Source organism: Suncus etruscus, chromosome 6 (genome assembly GCF_024139225.1).
Source record: "Suncus etruscus isolate mSunEtr1 chromosome 6, mSunEtr1.pri.cur, whole genome shotgun sequence".
Lineage (NCBI taxonomy): Eukaryota > Metazoa > Chordata > Mammalia > Eulipotyphla > Soricidae > Suncus > Suncus etruscus.
Window position 1 is genome coordinate 26,758,951 of NC_064853.1, and position 23,903 is coordinate 26,782,853.

The 23,903-nt window shown below is 39.9% G+C and overlaps 1 protein-coding gene across 2 annotated transcripts in view; it reads left to right on the forward strand.

The window, feature by feature from the left end:
• Positions 1–23,903, forward strand: part of EPS15 (epidermal growth factor receptor pathway substrate 15) — a 169,472-nt gene that overhangs the window by 15,897 nt on the left and 129,672 nt on the right. The window lies entirely within an intron of this gene.

Genomic DNA, 23,903 nt, shown 5'->3' on the forward strand with positions numbered 1-23,903 from the left:
ATGTCTCCGGCTCTCTATTGTGAATCTTTTTTGGTTTTATTTTGGGGGAGGCACACCTGTTTGTCACTCAGGGGTTACTCCTGGCTATGTGCTCAGAAATTGCCCCTAGCTTGTGGGGACCATGTGGAATGCCAGGGGATTGAACTGCAGTCCGTTCTAGGCTAGCGCTTGCAAGGCAGACGCCTTACCTATAGCGACACCTCTCCGGTCCCTCTACTGTGAATCTTAAGGGGTTTTCTTTCTTTTTTGACCTTATTTCTAATATTTTTTGAATTTTGTCATTTTGAATACATTGTGTCTTGGAATTGTTTCTTTTGGCATTTTTGCTGGAACCCTTCTTATCTGGGCGTCTATATTACGCAATTCTGAGAAATTTTTTTTCTGTGATTAACTATTGATTCTTTATTGAATTTGGCTCCAGGGTTTTCAACTATTGTACCTCTTTCACTCATTCTTCTCTAGGAGACTTTTTCCATCATCTGTTGTTATCTAGTAGTTTCCTCTCATCTTGGAGTTCTTTGATTATTTTATCAGTTGCTGTCATTCTCTGCTTAGAGTTTCTGTTGTGTTTTGTTTATCATACTCTTCATTTCTGTCACTTATGATTTTAGTTTTCTCGTTTGGCTCTCATTTTACCTTGTGTTTTACTGACTACCCACTATCATTTCTCTGTCCTCATTAAATATCCTCACCACGGTGTTACTTAAGTCATTTTCTGAGGATTTACAGAGTAGGTTGGTTGTAGTTGGCCTTCCATGTTACTCTTTCCAATTGTGACTTTGGTGTGCTTCTACACCTCATCTGCCCCATTGGGTTTGCTGTGCTCCTGCTATGCTAAGGGAGAATCTTTGTAGTTAACCCTCCCTCGAGTTTCTGAGGGATTATTTGTTTGGGTTATTTTGTTTGTTTGTTTGTTTTGTTTTGTTTTTTGGGCTTATGCTGGGAGTTGCCTTTTTCCTTCCAGGCCCATCTTCACCCAGTGACAGGAAGTATAACTATGAGCAGTGTGAAATTTGATGAGTAGAGCTGTTGTAGTTGAGATGTGAAACTGGGCCTGTTTATTCAGCAGAGGTCAGGCATAGAGGCTGCTCTGACCTAGCTGGAAGGGAGAGAAATATGCTTCTGGTTCCAAAAAGGCCCTGGAGATGTTAACCAGGAGATTAATCTCTCTTGGGAGGGTGAGAAAGCAAGTAGAAGATTGGAGATATGGAGTTGGAGTTTATGTGGCATACCTCTCTGGGGTCACAGAGATAGCTCAAAGGGTTGAAGCATGTGCTTTTGCATATGGGGACTTATATTTATTTGATCTCTAGCATTGCATGGTATCCCAGACACCCCCAGGAACACCCATTATCCTTGCCATGTGTAGTGCCCCTCCCCTAAATTGTAGCAGTGATACAATGACATTACAGAAAATTTAAGGGGGAAAAATTGAATTCTGTTGTTTATTTTCTACTTGATTTGAAATGGTAAAAATACACAAAGCCATTAAGAAGCATATGACCGGGACCGGAGAGATAGCATGGAGGTAAGGTGTTTGCCTTTCATGCAGAAGGTCATCGGTTCGAATCCCGGTGTCCCATATGGTCTCCTGTGCTTGCCTGGAGCAATTTCTGAGCATGGAGCCAGGACTAACCCCTGAGCACTGCTGGGTGTGACCCAAAAACCAAAAAAAAAACAACAAAAAAAAAAACAGAAGCATATGACCTTATTAGTATAGTTTGCTTTAGCAATTCTGATATATCATAAATACAAGGCAGAGGTCAAAATGCTATATGTTGTTAGAAACAGAAAAGGAGTTTCATGATAATGATCCAGCAAGATAGTGTTTGATCTGCTATGGGAAAGCACCAGTAGCTATGTTTTTATATTTTGCTTGAAGTGTTGCAATTTAAAGTTCAGGAAATCTGGGGCCGGAGAGAAAGCATGGAGGTAAGTTTGCCTTGCATGCTGAAGGTTGGTGATTCAAATCCCAGCATTCTTTATGGTCCCCAAAACCTAACAGGAGCGATTTCTGAGCAGAGAGTCAGGAGTAACAGCACTGCCGGGTCTGACCCAAAAACAAACAAACAAAAATAAAATAAATAAATAAAACTCAGGAAATCTATATTCCTTGAAATGACATTTAAAAATTCTTAAAAAATGGAATGCTCACCATTTGTGAAGAGTTCTCTTTTTTGTTTTTGGGCTACACCCACTGGTGCTAAAGGCTCTGAGTTCAGGAATCATTGCTAGTGGGGATTGGGGAACCACTTGAGGTGCTGGGGATAGAACCTGTGGTGGCCATGTACAAGTATCTTCGGTATTAGTACTCCAACCCCAAGAATGTATTCCTTTGTTTTCATTTTATTTGCAGTCAGAATAATAACAATAGACTAGAAAAAGATTGAGAAACTTTTTTGTTTGTTTGTTTTTGGGCCATACTCAGGGCTTCTGGCTCTGTGCTCAGGAATCACACCTGGCAGGCTTGGAGGACCATATACAATACCAGGGATTGAACCTGGGTTGGCTGTGGGCAAGGCAAATGCCTTCCCTGCTGTGCTATCACTCTGGCCCTAGATTAAGATTCTTTTTGAGCAACGAATCATGCTGTAATTTATACTTTCTCTACAGTTTGAATTTAAAGACTCAGTGTGAAGTGTTTTACTTCCTTGTTAGGGAGTTATAAAAATACTTTATATGCTTTTTTTTTTTTGGTTTTGTTTTGTAAATTTTGTACTTAGAGTAATCAAAATGGAACTCTTTTCAGCCAAAAGGAGAAAATAACTGGAGAGAGAATGGAGAAAAAGGGAGAATGAGGGGCCGGCGATGTGGCGCTAGAAGTAAATTGTCTGCCTTGCAAGTGCTAGCCAAGGAAGGACCTCGGTTCGATCCCCTGGCATCCCATATGGTCCCCCCCCCAAGCCAGGGGCAATTTCTGAGCGCTTAGCCAGGAATAACCCCTGAGCATCAAACAGGTGTGGCTTGAAAACCAAAGAAAAAGAAAAAGGGAGAATGAGAAATATCTATTTGGAGACTCAGAAATACTGAAAAGTTCATTCATGCAAATTCATTAGGCAGACCCATATACTTTAAATTGATTGCACTCTTAACTCTGAGAGTAATTGTTATACCTTTATTTACAGTTATGTTTATTAAGTGCTTTGAGGAATGATTTGAGGAATGCTGTAATTTGAATGCTATAAAACAAACATTTAGACAAATGATTGAGTCTAATTAAGCATATATAGACAAAAAGAATAGAAGAAAGCTAAGATCTTTTTCCCAGCCATCCCCGAAAGTTATGATTTTAAAAACAGCATTGAAAGTTTACTCTTGTTTTGGTTTTTGGCCACAACTGGTGATGCTCAGAGGTTACTTTACTTCTGGTGGTTCTCATGGAACTAAATTGATTGAACAAGGCACCTTACCTGCTGTATCTGTATCTTTCTGGTCCCTTGAAAGCTTACTCTTAAATTTAAATTATTGACTATATATTGAATGAACGTCTATGTTTATACATATACCCAGATTTCCTTTTAAACATTTCCATTTTAGTGTTTAGAGAAATGTGTCAGGAAAGTGAACATTGCTAATTATTGGTTTGGAGAATTTAGCCATAGGACTAGTTTATGATTTTGTGTGCTGCTTTATGATTTACAAAACAATCTTTTGTTCTATTTGATTCTTTTTTGTTTGTTTATTTGGGGTCACACATAGCTATGCTCAGTGGTTACTCCTGGCTCTGTACTCAGGAATTAGTTCTGGCGGTGCTCAGGGGACCATATAGTTAGATGAAGATTGAACCTGGGTCAGCCACATGTAAGGCAAATGCTCTACTTGTTGTACTATCACTCTGAGTTTTTAATTTGATCTTTATAATTAATAACCAATGCATTAGGCTAATTGCTTTTTTGTTGTTGTTGTTCTTTTGGGTCACACCCGGCAGCGCTCAGGGGTTACTCCTGGCTCTATGCTCAGAAATCACTCCTGGCAAAGCTCAGGGGACCATATGGAATGCCAGGATTCGAACCACCGACTTTCTGCATGCTATCTCTCCAGCCCCGCATTAGGCTAATTTTTATCATCTTTTTAAACTGGAGTATATATAAGTTCAGACTTTGTAACTTGTTTATATTTTACAGTTAGAAAATAAAAATAACTATGTTAAAAATATAGTAGGTGGGGCTGGACTGTTAGCGTTGGGGATAGAGCGTTTGCCTTACACATTGCCTGGCTCGAGTTCGATCCTTGACACCCCATATGGTCCCTGGGTTCTACCAGGAGTAATTTTTGATTGCAGAGGCAGGAGTAATATGAATTCTGAATGCTGCAGAATATGACCCCAAAACAAAACAAACAACATATATATTAGGGGCTGGAGACATAATACAGTGAGTAGAGTGCTTGCCTTGCACTTATGGCCAACCTGGGTTCAATCTTGGCTTCCCAGATGGTCCCTGAGCACCGCCAGAAATAATTCCTAAGGACTGCCAGGTGTGATGAAAAGGCAAAAACAAAACAAAACAAATTTAAACTATACGAGTGAAAGTCTCCTTTACCCTAGGCTCTTAGTCCCTTTTCAGAAGTTGTGTTATGTCTGTAGTATTTACGAAACATCTATTTGTAGTGTATCTATCAATAAATTTGCACATATACATGCATATATCCATATTTGCAATATGTACACTGTACAAAAACATTTGAGTAGCTAATTGTTTTATGGCCACAGCCTATTTTTATTGTTATGACTTTAGTTTAGCACTGCCCCTCAGAAAGTGAATCCTGGGACTTTTGACCACTGTTGAACCCCCTATTTAAAAAAAGACAAACTAACAAATGGAAAGGCAACCTGAAATTATGAGCTGCATTTTATGTGTGATTTCTGTGCCTATGTCGTTTTATTTAAGCTGTAGAACAATTCTATCAAGTGGACTAAGTTTTTTTTTTTTTTTTTTTTTTGGTTTTTGGGTCACACCCAGTGGTGCTCAGGGGTTACTCCTGGCTGTCTGCTCAGAAATAGCTCCTGGCAGGCACGGGGGACCATATGGGACACCGGGATTCGAACCAACCACCTTAGGTTCTGGATCGGCTGCTTGCAAGGCAAGCACTGCTGTGCTATCTCTCCGGGCCTGTGGACTAAGTTTTAACTTAAAGATTCTGGAAGTAGGTAACCAGAGCAATTGCACAGTGTGTAGGGCATTTTGCCTGCATGCAGGCGACCTGGGTTTGATCCTGGCATCAAATGTGGTCCCCAGGAATGATTTCTGAACACAGAGCCAGAAGTAATCCGTGAATGGTGTGGCCCAAAAACCAAAGCCAAACCAAAATAAAAGATTCTGGAAGCAAAATATTGCATGTAGGGGCCAGAGAGATAGCACAGCGGTAGGGCGTTTGCCTTGCACGAAGTTGACCGAGGACGGACGGTGGTTCAAACCCCAGCATTCCATATGGTCCCCCTGAGCCTGCCAGGAGCGATTTTTGAGTGCAAAGCCAGGAGTAACCCCTGAGCACCGCCAGGTATGACCCAAAAAACCAAAAAAAAAAAAAAAAGTATGTATATGTATGTATGTATGCGTGTACACATGTGCTGCACAAAGATTCATATAGTTCTGGGGATTGGACCTGTGGCCTCACACATGCAAGGCATGTGCTTATCTGCTGACCTGTATCACCAGCAAAACATTGTTCTGCTGAGTACTGATGTTTCTTAAACTCTTCATGAGCATAGGTAATTGATTTATATGTATATGTATATACATATATATTTATATGTATAGTGATATATGTATGTATGTATGTATGTATCACTATATGTATATCACTCTTATTTTTCCTATATAAGCTGGTCTGTGTTAAAATTTTGACATGTTTGTTTACTTTCAAATATTAGAAGTCAACTTTTACTGAGCAAAGCTATTAATTTTGGGCTGTTAGTCGTCTCGTCCAATAAGGTTTGTTGCTCTTTCTCCCATTTTTGAAGGCATTACTGTTTAAATAATTAAATGACAAATTCCTGCCTCTTTTTTTACTGCTTTGACAATGAGGTAACTAATAAAGGTACAAAAATGTATGGTTTCTGAGTTTACTCTTAAGAATTTTAGTAAGAAAATAATGTTTATTTAAAATTATATACTTCAGGTAAAAAAAAAGGTTGGTTGCATATATATGCATGTTTTGGGTCTACCTTGACAAAAGGGCTTATTCCTGCCTCTGTGCTCAGGGATCACCTGGCATACTCAAGGGACCAGCTTGCTGCTAGAGATTGAACCCATGCAAAGTGAGCTCTGTAACCCCTGTGCTTTCACTAAACTCTGGCATACTTCCCTCCAGACCTAATTCCTATTCATCTGTTGAAGTCCTGACCCTCAATATCAGAGTGTGACTTTGTGGTATTAGAAAATGGAATTGCAAAGAGAAGAAAAAAAAAAAAAAGAAAATGGAATTGCTTGAGATGTAACTGATACTTGAGATTATACTGATTATATTCATTGTCTGTTATGACTGTTACCCTCATCTAAAAGAGAAGTTTGAATAGAGATATATACACAGGGAGAAAGCTACATGGGGTTAGAGTTATATAGTTACAAATCAAGAAACTTTTAGAAGCAGGAGAAAGTTCTGGAAAAGATCCCTCCGTCCTTAGTGTCTGCAAAGGGATCTTGGCCCTGCCAACAACTTAATATTAGCTTTCTTATTTCCTGTGAGATAGTAAATTTCTTGTTCCAACCTTTTAGTTTGTAGTATTTTTTATGGCAGCCCTAGCAAACTATATATGAGTTTATAGTAATATCAACCTGCTGTGCTGAGTGATTTTTCTCAGCTGAAGGCTTAAAAAATAAAGTGTAGCTGGTTTGTCCAGGTTTGAAATTTAGCTCTATTGGTACAACAAAAAAACAAGTGGAACAGGAAAATTTAGGTTATTGACAAAAGGTCTTGTCTAACAATGCATCATAGAAAAGTAAAGCAAAGAACGCCTGAGTAAGAATCAGAATGAAAAGATCCATGGATAAGACAGTCTTATAGAGGTCAAAAGAAGATAGCTTGAAAGAAGAGGAAAGGTTGAAGAATAGAAGCTTGGAATAGTGAGGTGATGGTAATAGGTACCGTATTTTCCGGTGTATAAGACGACCCCCTAATTTTGCAGTTAAGACATAGGTTCTTTAGGCCTATATTCGCTGTATCAGACAGAACTTTCCTGTGCTGCAACTGTATGTACCACAGTGAGCCAATCACAACAAGCAAAGGTTCAAAGGTTATACTGTAATAGACTTCCTCTCTGACTTTGGCCAATTTGAGCAGGCTTTTGACAGTGTAGATTAGGGTCCAGAACATTGTCTAATTTGCATACATAAAAAGCCTGCTTGGATTGGCTGAGTTAGAGAGGCGGTTTCCGAGCAGCCTTGCAGTGATTGGTGCAGGATCGAGTTGGAAAAATTCGTTTTGTGGCAATAGTCAGACAATTTTCGTTTAGCAGCATATTGAAACATTTTTTGGGATATACTCGGCATATAAGACGACCCCCGATTTTCGGTTGACTATTTTTTTTTGTTTCAAAAGTTGTTTTATATGCTGGAAAATACGGTAATTAGGTGTTGGGACTGATGGTAGCTGGTTTAGAAAAAGAATGTTACTGGGCTAGTTATAGAGGTTGACTGACTGGGCCATATGTATATATGTCTATACTGATGGTGTGATGGTGTATTTTGTTTTTAAGAGACCATCAGAGGTCAAACATCCACTTTGATGGGTTTTAGGACAGAGAGGAAGACAAGAAGCAAAGGCTGAAGCTGAATGAGGTGGAGAACTCATGATGAGAACAGAGTATTTTTTTTGTTTGTTTTTTTGGGGGCCACACCCGGCGTTGCTCAGGGGTTACTCCTGGCTGTCTGCTCAGAAATAGCTCCCATATGGGACACCGGGATTCGAACCAACCACCTTTGGTCTTGGATCAGCTGCTTGCAAGGCAAACGCTGCTATGCTATCTCTCCGGGCCCCCCCTTTTTTTTTTTTGGTTTTTGAGTCACACCCTGCATGCTCAGAAATCGCCCCCGGCAGGCTCCGGGGACCATATGGGATGCCAGGATTCGAACCATCATCCTTCTCCATGCAAGGCAAATGCCTTATCTCTATGCTATCTCTCCACCCCAGAACAGAAGTACTTTTGTTGAATGATAGAAAACCTCAAAAAAGTAGAGCTTGGGGCTGGAGGGATAGCATGGAGTTGGGGCATTTGCCTTGCATGCCGAAGGACAGTGGTTCAAATCTCGGCATCCTATATGGTCCCCTGAGCCTGCCAGGAGCGATTTCTGAGCATGCTGGGTGTAACCCAAAAACCAAAAACAAAAAACAAAACAAAACAAAACAAAAAAAATAATAATAAAGATAAAGCTCTACTTTTTTTGTTTGTTTTGGTTTTTGGTTTTAGGTTTTTGGGTCACACCCGGCAGTAACCCAGGGGTTACTCCTGGCTCTAAACTCAGAAATCACTCCTGACAGGCTCAAGGGACCATATAGAATCTGGGATTTGAACCACTGTCCTTCTGCATGCAAGGCAAACGCCCTACCTCCATACTATCATTTCGGTCCTGATTTAATTTTTATTTATATTTGGGCATACCTATCAGTGCTTATGGCCTATGTCAGGGGTCTCAAACTCAATTTACCTGCGGGCCGCAGGAAGCAAAGTCAGGGTGATCCTTGAGTGCATGTAGTAAGCCTTGAACATTGGGGGGGTGTGACCCAAACAACTAAAACAAAAGAAAACAAAACATAAAAAGATTCCTCTAGGGCAGGGCCACAAAATGTTGTACGGGGGACCGTTTGTGGTGGGCCGCGAGTTTGAGACCCCTGATATGTAAAGGCTTCATATACCATAATCCCACCCTGGGGAGAACGGGTGTGTGGGTGTGTCTGTGTGTGTGTGTGTGTGTGTGTGTGTGTGTGTGTGTGTTCCTCCCTCCCCCCCCCCCCCCCCGTGGTGTGTCATGGAGAAAATAATCCAAACAGTTTATGAAGGTGTGGTCCCAGAACCTTCCACCTCGTGGGACAAGAGGAAGAGGCCCGTGGAGATTGCAGTATTTATTGGGAAATTAAGACCACCCCCCCCCATGGAAGTAGGGGGAGTGAAGGCACAGGACCTATCTAGAAACTATCCACCTAGGTGGGTGGGTCTTTGGCATGTAAACAGGAAGCCATCTTTATTTTGGGAGAAAATCAGTTAATCCAACAGCATCACTTCTGGTTATGTTTGGGGGACCATGGCATGGTGCCAGGTATCAGACTTGGGTTGACTGTGTCCAAGGCCTTATCCTGTGTCTCTCTGACCCCTTTTTATATTAAAAAAGAAAGTTCATGTAGTAGAATGTGGTCAGCTACATAGGTAAACAAAGAGAATTTTAATTCCGGTTTTAGAACCTGGAGTAAAAACTGAATTGCCAGCATTTTGAGATGTCAAGGAGGTGAGAGGTTGAGCTGAAAGTAAGATTTAGAGAACAAGGTACTATTTAGTATGAAGAGGCAAAGGAAACTGTTTTTAAATGAGGGGAGAATAAGAAATTTTCTTATTAGGTCAGCTCCTTGAGATCAGAGACTATATAGAATTCTTCACTGTGCACTGTGCCTAGTTCAGTCTTTAGCAACAACATAGTATCAATAAATATTGACTAAATGAATTTCTCTTCCCAAAAATATTAGAATTTAAAGCAGAAAGGATTTTATTAATGATTATTCATTTATGGAATACTTATTGAGGGCTTTCATAGGTAGATATTGTTTGGTAGTGTGTTAGGTATTGAGGATAGAAGATAAAAAGTGGTGGTAAGCTGTATGTAAGTTTCTGCTCTCTTTTGAGGTCATATTAAGAGTGGAAAATAGGCGCCGGAGAGATAGCATGGAGGTAAGGCAGTTTGCCTTTCATGCAGAAGACGGTGGTTCAAATCCTGGCATCCCATATGGTCCCCCATGCCTGCCAGGAGCGATTTCTGAGCATGGAGCCAGGAGTGAGCCCTGAGCGATGCCAGGTGTGACCCAAAACCAAAACCAAAACCAAACAAACAAACAAAAAAGAGTGGAAAATAGCACATAGACAAAAGCAAGTTGAAATGAGGTCTGTGAAGGAAACATTAAAAACTGAGGTAGCAAATAAAGGGGGTTCTGAAGAGATAGTACAGAAGTTAAGAAGTCTTGCATGTCAGTCCTTGACACTAGCATTGCTGGTTATAGTCCTAGAAGCCCCTAAATACTATCAGTGCATGGCCCTTGAGGCCCCAAGTTCTTTCTTTGGTTGCCTGGGTGGGTAATCCTTGATACCACAGGGCCCAACCAGCACCACATCCATGGTGTCTTGCATTGAACCTGATTGGCTAAGAATTGACTGGAAGGGTCTTCAAACCTTATTATATTTATTATAATTATTAAATTATTTTTTGACACCACTTCAAATAAAATAAAAGATCTCTTAGGATGACCAAACAAATTTCTGGGTGGGAAACACTTCAGATAGTTCTGAAAAAATTAAGACATCTGCACTTTTCAAGAAGAGAGAATGACATTAAAAGGCTGTGTATTGGGACAGTTTATGTTTTTAGAAGAAATGAAATACCAGGGTGAAATTAGCAGTCCAGGTAAGTCTGGAGAGGTAAGCAGAGACTAAGTCATTTGGAGTTCAAAACCAAGGCAAGGAGTTTGAATTTTATATTTTATCAGATGAGAAGCCACTGATGGGTTTAGGCAGAAGAATGTTATACTAACTTATATTTCAGACTCACCGTGCCAACTGTGGAGAAAAAATAGAGAAAGAAGAAAGGATGTATAAAACATTTTATAACAGATAGTACAGTGAGATAAGGACAAAGATATAGAGAGGTAATGAATTCACATATCTTAGAATTAGAGATGAGAGGTTTATTTTGGGGGGGGGGTTGGGTCACACCCAGTGATCCTCAGGGGTTACTCCTGGCTTTGCGCTCAGAATTCGCTTCTGGCTTGGGGGACCATATGGACGCCGGGGGTGGGGGATCAAACTGAGGTTCGTCCTGGATCAGCCTTGTGCAAGGCAAATGTACTACCCCTGTGCTATCACTCCGGCCCCTTTGAGTATTTTTTAAAAGGATTGAAAATTGAGAATTTCTATCTAGTTCTTACATATTTGACTTATACATATAAGATATTTTGACTTAGTATCTTAAGTCAGAGTAGTTAGATGATCAAAGAGTAATTTCAGAGGAATTCCCCCCACCCCCCACTCATGATATGGGGTGGTTTTTGGGCCACACCTGGCTGTGCTCAGGGTTGCTCTTGACTCTGCTCAGGGATCACTCATGGTGGTACTTAGGGACATATGTGGTGCTGGGGATCCAATCCAGGTTGACTACAATCAAAACAAGTGTCTTAAGCACTGTACTCTGTCCCCAAGAGAAGAGATTTTTCACTCAAGATAGCAGTTAGGTAGTTCTTAGCATAATTGTAATATTTGAAGCATGGAAATAGATATATGGGTTAGTAAAGGAGATGAAGTTGGGAATATCCCATGTGAAAGATAAAACACATTGTAAATGCAGGAAATGATTTTGTTTCATTTATTTCTGAAATGAATTATTACAAATTCATGTGTTATCCTTGTTATCCTTATTTAAAGATAAATATAATACTGTTCCCAGTGTTTATTTTAGACTGGATTGAATTGAGTTTGCAGGGTTCACTGTCTTATTGTTTTTTTTTTTTTGGTTTTTGGGCCACACCCGGTGACGCTCAGGGGTTACTCCTGGCTATGCGCTCAGAAGTCGCTCCTGGCTTGGGGGACCATATGGGACGCCGGGGGATCGAACCGCGGTCTGTCCTAGGCTAGCGCAGGCAAGGCAGGCACCTTACCTCTAGCGCCACCGCCCGGCCCCGGTTCACTGTCTTATAATGAAAGACCAAAGCTGCTCTTTGTATTCACTCTTGTCACACTGCCACCTAAGCTCCAGATTATTATTTTTTTATATCAAGTTGAATTGAATTCAACAAAAATAATTCCCTGGATTGAATTGCTGGTATGAACAGTTTTCATCCATTGTTTCTCAGAACTACTGATATTGTTAGTATTATCTTTTGAAATTCTCTCGTTAACTATACTTCAAGTTTTATTTTTTTATTTCTGATAATCTCCAAAGCAAATGTATTTTAGATCTAAATTTGAAAGCTTTATTTAGAACACTGTATTCACAAAGCTATCTTTATAATGTTATGCTGTAATAGGAACACTTGGTATTAATATTCCTAGATCTTTTCTTGCCATGTTATCTGTCAGTTTATATTGTTTGTTATGGAGCAAACATTACCATTTTTACAAAATAAAGCATTCTAACTATTATGAGCTTGTAAACTGTTTGAGGTCAGGAGTTCTGTGTGATTTTTATAATCCTCGATAGGTAAATCTATTTTGCACTTCAAAGTTATCTGGTACATGTTTATTAAATTATTAAATGAATTTTGAATAACAGCTGAAGGTTGATATTATGAATTCTCTGTAGGAACTGCTCAGTAATGCTGCTTGTATTTCCTTAAGCTCCTCCCTACTGTTCTAGAGGTGAAAACTACTCAAATAACTTGCTTTTCTCCACCCCGCTTCTGAGCTGGTTTTCCGTTCTAAAGTTTCTATTTATTGGGTAGTTTTCTCTTTGGGGGATGGGTTTTGGGCATACCCAACAGTGCTCAGGATCTACTTCTGGTGGTGGCCAGGGGACCATGTGTGATGCTGGGCATTGAACTGGGGTCAGTGGAAGGGGCTTTTCTCTTGATTTGTCAAAATAGTTTTTTTTTGGTCAATTTGATTTGTTCATTTTTGGGCTACCCCATATGGTGTGCAGGGCTCACTCCTCTCAGGAATCATTCCTGGCAGTGCTTTCAGGAGACCAATATGAGGTGCTGGGATCAAACCTGTGCTCCTTGGATCAATTTTAATTTACCATTGATCATTGCTATTTCTTTTTAATTTCCATTCTTGCCTTTTGTTTTACCCACTATTTCATTGTGTTATGAAATGTACAATTCTTTTATTTGGTTTTGTTTTTGAGCCACACTTAGTGATGTTCAAGAGTTACTCCTGGCTCTGCACTCAGGAATTACTCCTGGTGGTGTTTGGGGTGGGGTGACAGCCATATGGGATGGTGTAGATCAAAATTGGGTCAGTCGCTTGCAAGGCAAGTGCCCTGACAACTGTACTGTTGCTCCAGCCCCTGAAATGTACTGGCCTGTGAGAAACTTTTAATATCCTACTATGGGAACCATACACATTTGTGTATAAAAGTTTAAGTCCTTCAGGTTGTATCATTTGTTTTGACTTTAGGAATTGTTTTCACCACTAAAGGGAGGGGATGGTAGTCATGGCTGTGGAAGAGAAGTTAAAATTACATTGAAATAAGGGTTTGCTTCCCTTTTGGTTCTTTAGCTCTTTTGAATATGATGTATTGAAGACAGAATTCGGAATTGCTGAGTCTTGAATACATTCTATTGCATTCCTTTTCACAGCCTAGCCTTATATCTGTTTGCCATAGATAGTTTTTTTTTTAATCATAAAATTTTATTGGTGTCTATATGAAGAAAAACAAAAGCAATGAGAAAATTTACATGATACAACATATGTTTAAAAATAGATGAAGTGTTTTCATTTTAGGAATAAGTTTTACTTTCCCCCTTCCCACTTTAATGTAGAGTGAAACCCAGGATAGGAATCCATTATAATGATAGGAATCTAATAAAACATTTTAGTAGTTTTATAAAATTACTTGTTTTTTGTAAATTTTGTTTTTTGTTCACACCTGGCAGTGCTCAGAGGTTACCCCTGGCTCTGCGCACAGAAATTGCTCCTGGCAGGCTCAAGGGACCATATGGGATGTCGGGAATTGAACCAGGGTCTGTCCAGTGTTGGCCGCGTGCAAGGCAAACACCCTACTGCTGCGCCCCCCCCCCCCAGGTGTAAATTTTTTCTTATTTGAAACAGTTGTGATCTACAGTCTTTCATAGTTGAATTTCAGGTATACAATGAGTCAGGGTCCTTCCCACCACCAGTGTCAACCTCCTTCCAATAATAGACCCAAAGCGCATCCTATACCACTACCCTTTGCTCCCTGGCCTGCCATTATAACAGACCCATTTAAATTTTGCCTTACGGTTTATTAGAGAAAATGATGAGGGCTCACTTTCAGTGATTAGAGGGGATTCTTGGGCGGGGGGTCACACCTATAGGTACACAGAGTCTCTGTGGTGTTGGTGATCAAACTCTACCACTTGACTCACATCTACCTCTACCTACAGTGCTCTTTCTGTCTGAATTGCCACTTAACCTCTTCACAATAGTCTTCAATATTCTCTTCCTATGGGAAGTTAAAAAAAGTGCTGCAGAGAGGACCTTTTGTCTTCTAAACAGGTGTTCCTAAGTGTCACATTTTGTTTAATTATAGTTTAGCTGTAAAACAGGAAATTGACAGGGGCACAACTCAACCCTAGTTCAAATGTCTCCACTCTTACAGATACAATTTTTTTGTATATATAATTCTGTACATATGCAATTTGTACATATGCAGTTTTATTTTGTGTGGATTCATGTAAAGATCCCTCAAGTTGCTTATTTATATTCAGATTCACTCTCCCCTCCATTTTATTTATAGTAATTACTTGTTATCCAGTCATAAGACCATGTGAGTAACCAAAAACAGATGAGCATGTGTTTTAGGGAACGTTTTAGCTATTTGTATAGCTATTTGTTTTAGCTATGTGTACCTATTCCACAAGGTGTCATAACCATTTGCAATAAGCCTAATTCTATATGTTGTGCATTGTAACAACAAAGATTCTCAAAAGTCCTACAGTCTCACATCATCTCTTCTTCATATAAAACTCCCGCAAAAAAAAAACAACCATGATTTCTTCTTTGTTTTTTTACTACCTGATATATTTTGATGTTAGATTACATATACATTCACTTTTGCTACTCCACATAATAGTAGCTTACATTAACAAGGCTTGTTATTTGTTTACCTTGCCATATTGTTCCCTAGTAATCAGCTGTAGTTTTAGTCATAGTTGTTTTTCAATTTAAAAGCCAGGCTGATGGAACAACACTTATTTGTCAAATATTTTCTTGGCAGAGAGAAAAGAGCAAAAGCTGCTGGCAACACATAATAGTTTTAAAAGTGTCTACATGGAAACATGACCATTCCCATATTTCATGGTACAAAATAAGTCACTTGGTCAAATCCACTATGAAAGAACAGAAAGAAAAGACACTAAAAATCACATGGCAACAGTTAGGAATGTTAATGCTTTGATATAAAGGAGAATCAATAGGACTGGAACAGTGCACTTTTAAAAAAGGCAAGGAGAATAAATAATTGAATATTATAATGCAACTTATTGAATCTTAGGATTCAATAGGCTAATTTGTGAGGTGGAAAGTCACACCCAGCAACTTGGGGCTTTCTCCTGGCTTTCTCCTCAAGGATCACTCCTGGCAGGACTCAAACCATATGGGTTGCCAGGGATCTAACTTGGATCAGCCACCTGCAAGGCAAGCACCCTACCTACTATTACTATGGCCCCTATACTATGCTGCTTTATAATAAAATATTTCTTTGTAAAGTTTATTGTACCTGTTTTGCTTATTTGGGGGCCCATATCAGATAGTGTGGGGACCATTTGGGGTGCCAGGGATTGAACCCAGGTTGGCTTCCTGTATGCAAGACAAGCACCCTATCCAAAGTAGGTCAAGTTCATTATACTTTACACTATTATTATATTGTGGAAATAGTGAGGACATTGTTAAAACCAAAATCAGAGACTTACATAAGAGATAATTTATCACTCTCAACTGTCCAGGGCAGGGTAAGTGATGTATGTAGCCTATGAGAGTGTCAAAGAAGAACTTAGACCCTTTTTTCTCTTGTAGCTCTTTTATTTTAAGCCAGGAAATAAAAATTCCCTCAGTCTGGGCTACTGCTCCTTGCTCTACCACTAAATCTTTTTTGCCAAATAGAAGAAGGTCTGGGAATTAGAAGCATTCTTTTTTTTGTAGGTGCACATTATTTCACAATAATATGAAAACTAGGCATATTATTTACTTTCACATTTCATTGATAAGAATTGGAACTGCAGAAGAGAGTTTGGGAAAAGTGAATTTTAGCCAGGTCTACATGTTCTGGAAAAGCTTAGGGTTATTTTTAAAGATAGATGAGGTGAAAGGCTATCAAGACACAACCAACTATCTCTTTTTATGTCAGTCAATTTTATTAATATAAAATCCAGAAAATTGGATTTTATTGGTACTTTCAGATAAGGCGAAAGACTTTTTGAAAAGATGAAATCAGTTGATTGAGATATGACAAATAGTAAGTAGTTGAATGAACTTGAATGTAGGCTATCTTATATCAGAGCCCGTGTGGTTTGTGTGTGTGTGTGTGTGGGTGTGTGGGTGTTTTGTGTTTTAAGAAAACTGGTGGCTTTCTAGTGCTTCTTTTGTAATCACTTGACTTTTTTGAATAGCAACAAGTGGTTATTAAATAATAAAGCTAATAACAACTAGAAAGAATTCTTTACAGTTTATACAATAGCTAATAAAAAGTAAATGCTATATTATGATAATTTACAGATCCTATTTTTATTTATACAGGTTTAAAAGTTTTCTTTTTGAAGTTAATATAGTTGCTAAAATCCATATGAAATTTTTCACACAGGTTGCAGATTTTTGAATTTTTATATTTTACCTAAATTGAAAATATTTGAAAATTTATAGCAAAAATGTAAGTTGTTTTATTCTAATCATAAGAGTAGAATATGCTAATTATTATAAAATGGTTTTCAGAGAATAGAGTAGTATAATTCATTTGTAATATTATTCAGAGGTATCACCATTACCATTCCTTCAGACTTTTCCTCTGTTCATTATATGTAATTTTTAACAAATCTAAAATGATTTTTTTTAATCTTTCAATAAAACATAGCCAGTTTTATTGAGTCACCAAAACACTCTGGTCATTTTGTTTAGTGAGTTAACTGGCAGTTTAGATGACTTTTTCCATTCTCACTTAACTGTATCGTATTAGTGTAGTGATCATTAGCACAGGGTGTTCCTTAGAACACATTAGTGAACTACATCTCAAATGTGTTTATGTAGTAAACAACAAGCCTGTAATGTGATGATGAATTAGGCACAGTCTGGAGCTCAGGATTACTTACTATATAGGGTTGTTTTTTATTTTTGTTTATATGGGTACTAAACTTAAGTGGAAAATGACTTTTTTTTGTTCGTTTGTTTTTGGACTAACCTGGCAGTACTCAGGGGTTACCCCTGGCTCTCCATTCAGGGGTCATTCCTGGCAGTGCTCAGGGATACTGGGGATTGAACTTGGATCAAGTTCCATGCTAGGCAAATGTCGTACCTGTTGTTCTGTCACTCTAGTCCATCAAAATACTTTTTAATAATTACTGACAAAGCATACTTCATTTGCTTTCTCTAGTAAAGTTTGATACCTTTGTTAGGTAGTGATATATTATTTTTCATACAAACTGATTTTTAAGAGTTGAAAGGGCCACTGCAAGAATTTAAAATTATGTGAGTTTGGTAGAGTGATTGTCTTGCACATGGCCAACCCTGGATGGACTTGGGTTCGATCCTTGATATCCCACATGGTCCCCCGAACCTGCCAGGAGCTATTTCTGAGTGCAGAGCCAGGACTAACCCCTGAGTGCTGCCGGATATGACCCAAAAACCAATCCAAAAGAAATACACCTTTTATGATGGTCACTAACTATATAGCTTTATTTTTCTCTAATCCTTTTCCTCCCTTTCATTATTGCAATAGTGGTATACTTGAACATGGTGCTTATACAGTTTGGTTTGTGCTATTTGCTTACCAGAGGTTGTATATTGTAATTGTGATACTCATACCCACTTAGTTGTATTTTTTTCTGGAGATCACAGTGCTTGTACTCACTTATTTATTTATTTTTTTTTGGTTTCTGGGCCACACCCGGTAGTGCTCAGGGGTTACTCCTGGCTGTCTGCTCAGAAATAGCTCTTGGCAGGCACTGGGGACCATATGGGACGCCGGGATTTGAACCAACCACCTTAGGTCCTTGGAGTGGCTGCTTGCAAGGCAAACACCGCTATGCTATCTCTCCGGCCCCTTGTACTCACTTATTGTGGTACACCAAAGATCGTATATTTTGGTGTGGTTACAGAGATCCCAAACAACAGAGCTGCTGGGATTGTACTCAGCATGTGAGGCAGTGCTGGTAATTGAATCTGTGGCCTCTTACCTGTAAAGCACTAGAAAACATGCGCGCGAGCGCACACGTACACAAACACACATGTAGCCTCTTACCTGCAAAGCCCTAGAAAACACACACACACACACACACAGTGCTGGGAATTGAATCTGTAGCCTCTTACCTACAAAGTCCAAGAAAACACACATACACACAACACATACACACATGTAGCCTCTTGCCTGCAAAGCCCTAGAAAACACATACACACGCACACACACACACACACACAGTGCTGGGAATTGAATCTGTAGCCTCTTACCTGCAAAGTCCTAGAAAACATGCACACACACAACACATACACATATATGTAGCCTCTTACCTGCAAAGCCCTAGAAAACACACACACACACACACACACACACACACACACACACACACACACTTGCACGCGCAGTTTCTGGGCTACATTCAGGGGCTATTCCTGACTCTGCTCAGGCATCATTTTGGTTACACACAAACACACACACATACACATACAACACACACAACACACACACACACTTGCGCGCACAGTTTTTGGGCTACATTCAGGGGCTACTCCTGACTGCTCAGGCATCATTTTTGGTGTGCTTGGGGAGTGCTGTAGAGTGCTGGGATTGAACCTGGGTTGGCTTTGTGCAAGGTAAACACCTTACCCACTGTACTATTGTTCTAAACTTGTTATTGTACTTTTTAATTAAAGATTTCTAACTGATTTTGAGTAACATGCAGCCAATTTTTAGAAGATCTGTTTTAGGAAACCCAGTAATGGCACATTTAGACTGACTATACTTAAAGTTGAATTTATTGTTAATTTTTCAAAGATTCAGTCTTAAAAGTCAGAAGACAGGTTACAAGTGGATCACTTATAACTGCCATGTTGAAGTTTTATTTTTTTTTTGCAATATAATTTTTTTGTTTGTTCTTGAGCATTGTCAGGTATAGTTGGAAAAATATGAGGAAAAGAACAACAGAACTATCATCGGTCTAAAATGTTTTATCAGTTTTTGTTTTGTTTGTTTTTGGTATTTTGGGCCCTACTTGGCAATGTTTATGTGTTACTCCTAGCTCTGCACTCAGAAATCACTCCTGGCAGGTCTTGGAGGACCATATAGGATGCCATAGATTGAATTCAGCTCAGATGCATGCATGGCAAACTCTCTACCTGCTATGCTATTGCCCTGACCCGGTTTTTGGGGGGTGGGGGGTGGGCAGCTTTTGGGCCACAACCGGTGACACTCAGGGGTTACTCCTGGCTATTCTTTCAGAAATCGCCCCTAGCTTGGGGGACCTATATGGGACGCTAGGGGATCAAATTGCCGTCCGTCAGGCAAACCGCCTTACCACTTGTGCCATCGCTCCCCCCCACCTGATGTTTATCACTTTTTTTAATTGGTTAAAATAAAAAAAACCTGAGCATTATCTGTTGTGGCCCAAAAAGCAAGCAAGCAAACAAACATAAAACTACAAATGCCTTTGTCTGAAACAAGATATATGCAGTAGAGGTGTACAAAATATATCTTTTTTTTTTTTTTGTGGTTTTTGGGTCACACCCGGCAGTGCTCAGAGATTATTCCTGGCTCCAGGCTCAGAAATTGTTCCTGGCAGGCACGGGGGGACCATATGGGACACCGGGATTCGAACCGATGACCTCCTGCATGAAAGGCAAACGCCTTACCTCCATGCTATCTCTCCGGCCCCTACAAAATATATCTTGACTGATTTTATTTTAAACATTTGAATTTAAATGAATGTAATTTTTTACTGCTGGGAGAATAGTATCCACTTAGTGATGCTTAGCCTGTTGATTTAGTCAGTAGCTTGGTGCTAGTACCCAAGGAAGTGGTCCTATTGGGTCTTGTGGTGTCAGCAACTACCTTATGCCACCCGGAGTGGTCTGGGGGAAACATTTGGTGATACTTTTAGGGGAGTGTGTGTTTCCAGAGCAGCACCTTTTGAAGCTTGGGATGCCAGGTTGTGCTGGGAATATATTCATCTGGAGCCAAACCGTATTTTATCTCAGATTCCTGATTTATTTTAATGCATTGATTAGTAATATTTGTTCATTTAGGAAAATGAGAAATTAGAAACAAATAATAAGTAGCTGGGATGTTCGGTGAAACAGCAGGTTGAAATTGTCAAAAATTGTCCTGAGCAAACCAGAGTATAAGGGAAGCAGCCTGGTGTTATGGAAGAATATGGAACTGGAAAGGGACAGACTTGATTCAAGTCTTGGTTCTGTCATTTAAAAGCTGGGCAAGTTGGGTGTTTTAAGGTTCTCCAGAAAAACAGAACTAATGGGACATATATATACCCACATGCTTGCAGAGTACATACAGGTTAAAAAAAATTTGGTTTTTGGGTCACACCTGGTAGCGCTCAGGGGCTATTCCTGGCTTTATGCTCAGAAATTGCCCCCGGAATGCTCAGGGGACCATATGGGATGTGGGAATTTGAGCCACCGTCCTTCTGCATGCAAAGCAAATGCCCTACCGCTGTGCTATCTCTCTGGCCCCAACAGATTAATTTTAAGGAATTGGCTCAGTTTTGGAGACTGGTAAATCAGCTGACTAGGGAAGAATTTGAAGTAACTGAGACTCTGTGTCATCTTGACAGTAACATCTTGTTTGACGCTTGGTCAACAACTGTATACCATAGCCTAGCCAAATTAACACCCAAAATTAATCTTCACACTTGTTTTTCTTGTTTGCAAACCGGGACAAAAATATGCAGCTCTCAAAGTTCAATGTGATGTTTCTAAAGCAATTAGCAACATGTTCTCAAAATATTCTTGTGTATATTGAGACTATCAACCAGGCCAGCTTTGGTGTTTGAGGATTTTTTTTAGTTTATTTATTTGTTTGTTTGTTTATTAATTGATTAGGGTTTTGACCATACCTGGTGATGCTCAGGGATTACTTCTGGCTCTGTGCCTAGAAGTCGCTCCTGGCAAGCTCAAGGTATCATATGGGATGCCGGGTTTGAACTGGGTTCGTCTGGGGTCTGCCTCATGCCAAGACAAAGATGCCTTACTGCTGTGCTATCTCTCTGGCCCCTGAGGATTTTTTTTTGGTTATTGGTTTTTGGGTCACACCTGGCAGCGCTCAGAGGTTACTCCTGGCTCTCGGCACAAAAATCACCCCTGGCAGGCACATATGGGATGCCGGGATTCGATCTGCCGTCCTTCTGCATGAAAGGCATGCTATCTCTCCGGCCCCTGAGGATTTTTTTTTAATCTTTGTTTCTCCACCCTCTTTTCTACTTAACATATCTTATCAGATTTATTTTACAAACTTTATTTCAAATCATATTTTTTTGGCTATTGCCAAGTGCTTTATTAGTCCATTAAAATTGTTCCCTAAACTGCCCCATAGTTTCTTCATATATATTCACTTAGAATTAATACTAATAACTTCAGTTTCCCTTTTTTTCCTGTTCTACTGTGGCAGATGCATTACTTGGTAAATTATTTTATGTAAACTTGCTCTCTTTTTTGTGAGGATGGGGAGAAAGGGCACCCCCATTGGTGCTTTGGGGACCTGGGCCTACTAGACCTGCTGGCAGTGAAATAAGGTAATAGGACAACATATGGCAGTGCTGGGGTTGAAACCCAGCACTTATACAAGACTTACAGAAGAAATGTTTCCTGCCTCTTGAGTCACTCATGGCCCCCAAACTACTTCCCAAACCATGTCACCACTCAAAATTCCATGCTTGTAGGGGCCGGAGAAATACATGGAGGTAGGGCATGCATGCAGAAGGACATCATCCCATATGGTTCCCCGAACCTGCCAGGAGTAACCCCTGAGTGCTGCCGGGTGTGGACCCCCCCCCAAAAAAAACCCAAAAACAAACAAAAAAAACAACCATGCTTTTAAAATGTGATTAACATTTCTGTTTATTGTATGCTTTTGTTTTGGCCACATCTATAGTAGCTGTTTTGTTATATATAGATGTTTTAGTTATACCTGTAGTATCTTTCTCTCTTCCCCTTTCTCCCCTTCCACCTGTATTTTAAATTTCTGCTCTGATGGTCACCTCCTTAAATCTTCCTAGACTTCTTTAAAGGTTCCAGAAACTCTTTTGTTTTTATTTTTATTTTTTATTTTTAATTTTTTTTTTGTTTGTTTTTGGGTCACACCCGGCAGCGCTCAGGGCTCACTCCTGGCTCTGCACTCAGAAATTGCTCCTGGCAGGCTCGGGAACCATATGGGATGTCGGGCTTTGAACCACTGTCCTTCTGCATGCAAGGCAAATGCCCTACCACCATGCTATCTCCTGGCCCTGTTTTTATTTTTTAACTATGAACAGCTGTGCTCAGGGAAGCACTCCTGATGGGATTTAGCAGAATATGTGGCATGCCAGGGATTGAATCCGGGTTGGCTGTGTGCAAGGCAAGTGCCCTGCTTGCTGTTCTGTTTCTTTAGCTTTGTGCAGAATACTTTCACTGATAATACAGATGAACCTTAATTTTCAAATCTTGATACTTTAAACTGCCCTTTTGATGTGCTATTGGATCTGTTCAGCTAATTCAATTTTAAACTGTGGTTTGATTTGAGTTCTCTGATTGCCTTATGCAAACCATAATATCTGCTTGACTAATAATATCATCAGTTTGTATGTTTGGCAATTGAAGTTTTTTGTGGACTTTATTGGTAGGCACCTTAGAAACATAGGTAGAAAATGAATGCTTAAGTTTTTGGAATGGATTTTGTTGTTGTTTGTTTATTTGTGGGCCATATCTGACATGCTTGCTCAGGGATTACTCCTGGCTTTGCACTCAAGAATCACTCTTTTTCTTTTTTTGCTTTTGGGTCACACCCGACAGCGCTCAGGGGTTACTCCTGGCTCTACGCTCAGAAATCGCTCCTGGCAGGCTCGGGGGACCATATGGGATGCTGGGATTTGAATCACTGTCCTTCTGCATGTAAGGCAAATGCCTTACCTTCTTGCTTTCTCTCTGGCCCCCAGGAATCATTCTTGATGGACCATATGGATGTAGAGGATCAAACCTGGGTTGTCTTCATTGCAAAACAAGCACCCTACCTGCTGTGCCATCTTTCACTCCTTGGAGTTGTCTTTAATTAAAGCATTTTTACCCCATATTTGTTATATCTTTTTTTGGGGGAGGATGGGTGGGTGGCGATACTCATTCTGGCTCTGCACTTTGGAATTAACTCCTGGAGGGGCTCAGGAAATGATGTTGGATGCTGGGGTTAAACCCTGATTGGGTTAAACCCTGGTTGTCTATGTGCAAGGCCAATGCCCTTCTCTCTGTGCTATCTCTCTGACTTAAAATATTCTATCCTGGGGCCAGAGAGATAGCATGGAGGTAAAGCGTTTACCTTGCATGCAGAATTAAGGTGCTTTGAATCCTGGCATCCCATATGGTCCCCCGAGCCTGCCAGGAGTGATTTCTGAATTTAGAGCCAGGGATAACCCATGAGCACTGCCGGGTGTGACCCAAAAAGCCAAAAAACAATTTTTTTTTTATCCCTGGCATCTCATATGGTCCCCCAAGCCAGGAGTGATTTCTGAGCATATAGCCAGAAGTAACCTCTGAGCATCACCAGGTGTGGCTCAAAAACAAACAAATTTTTTTTGCCTTTCTCCCGCCTTTTAATTCTTAGTTGTAC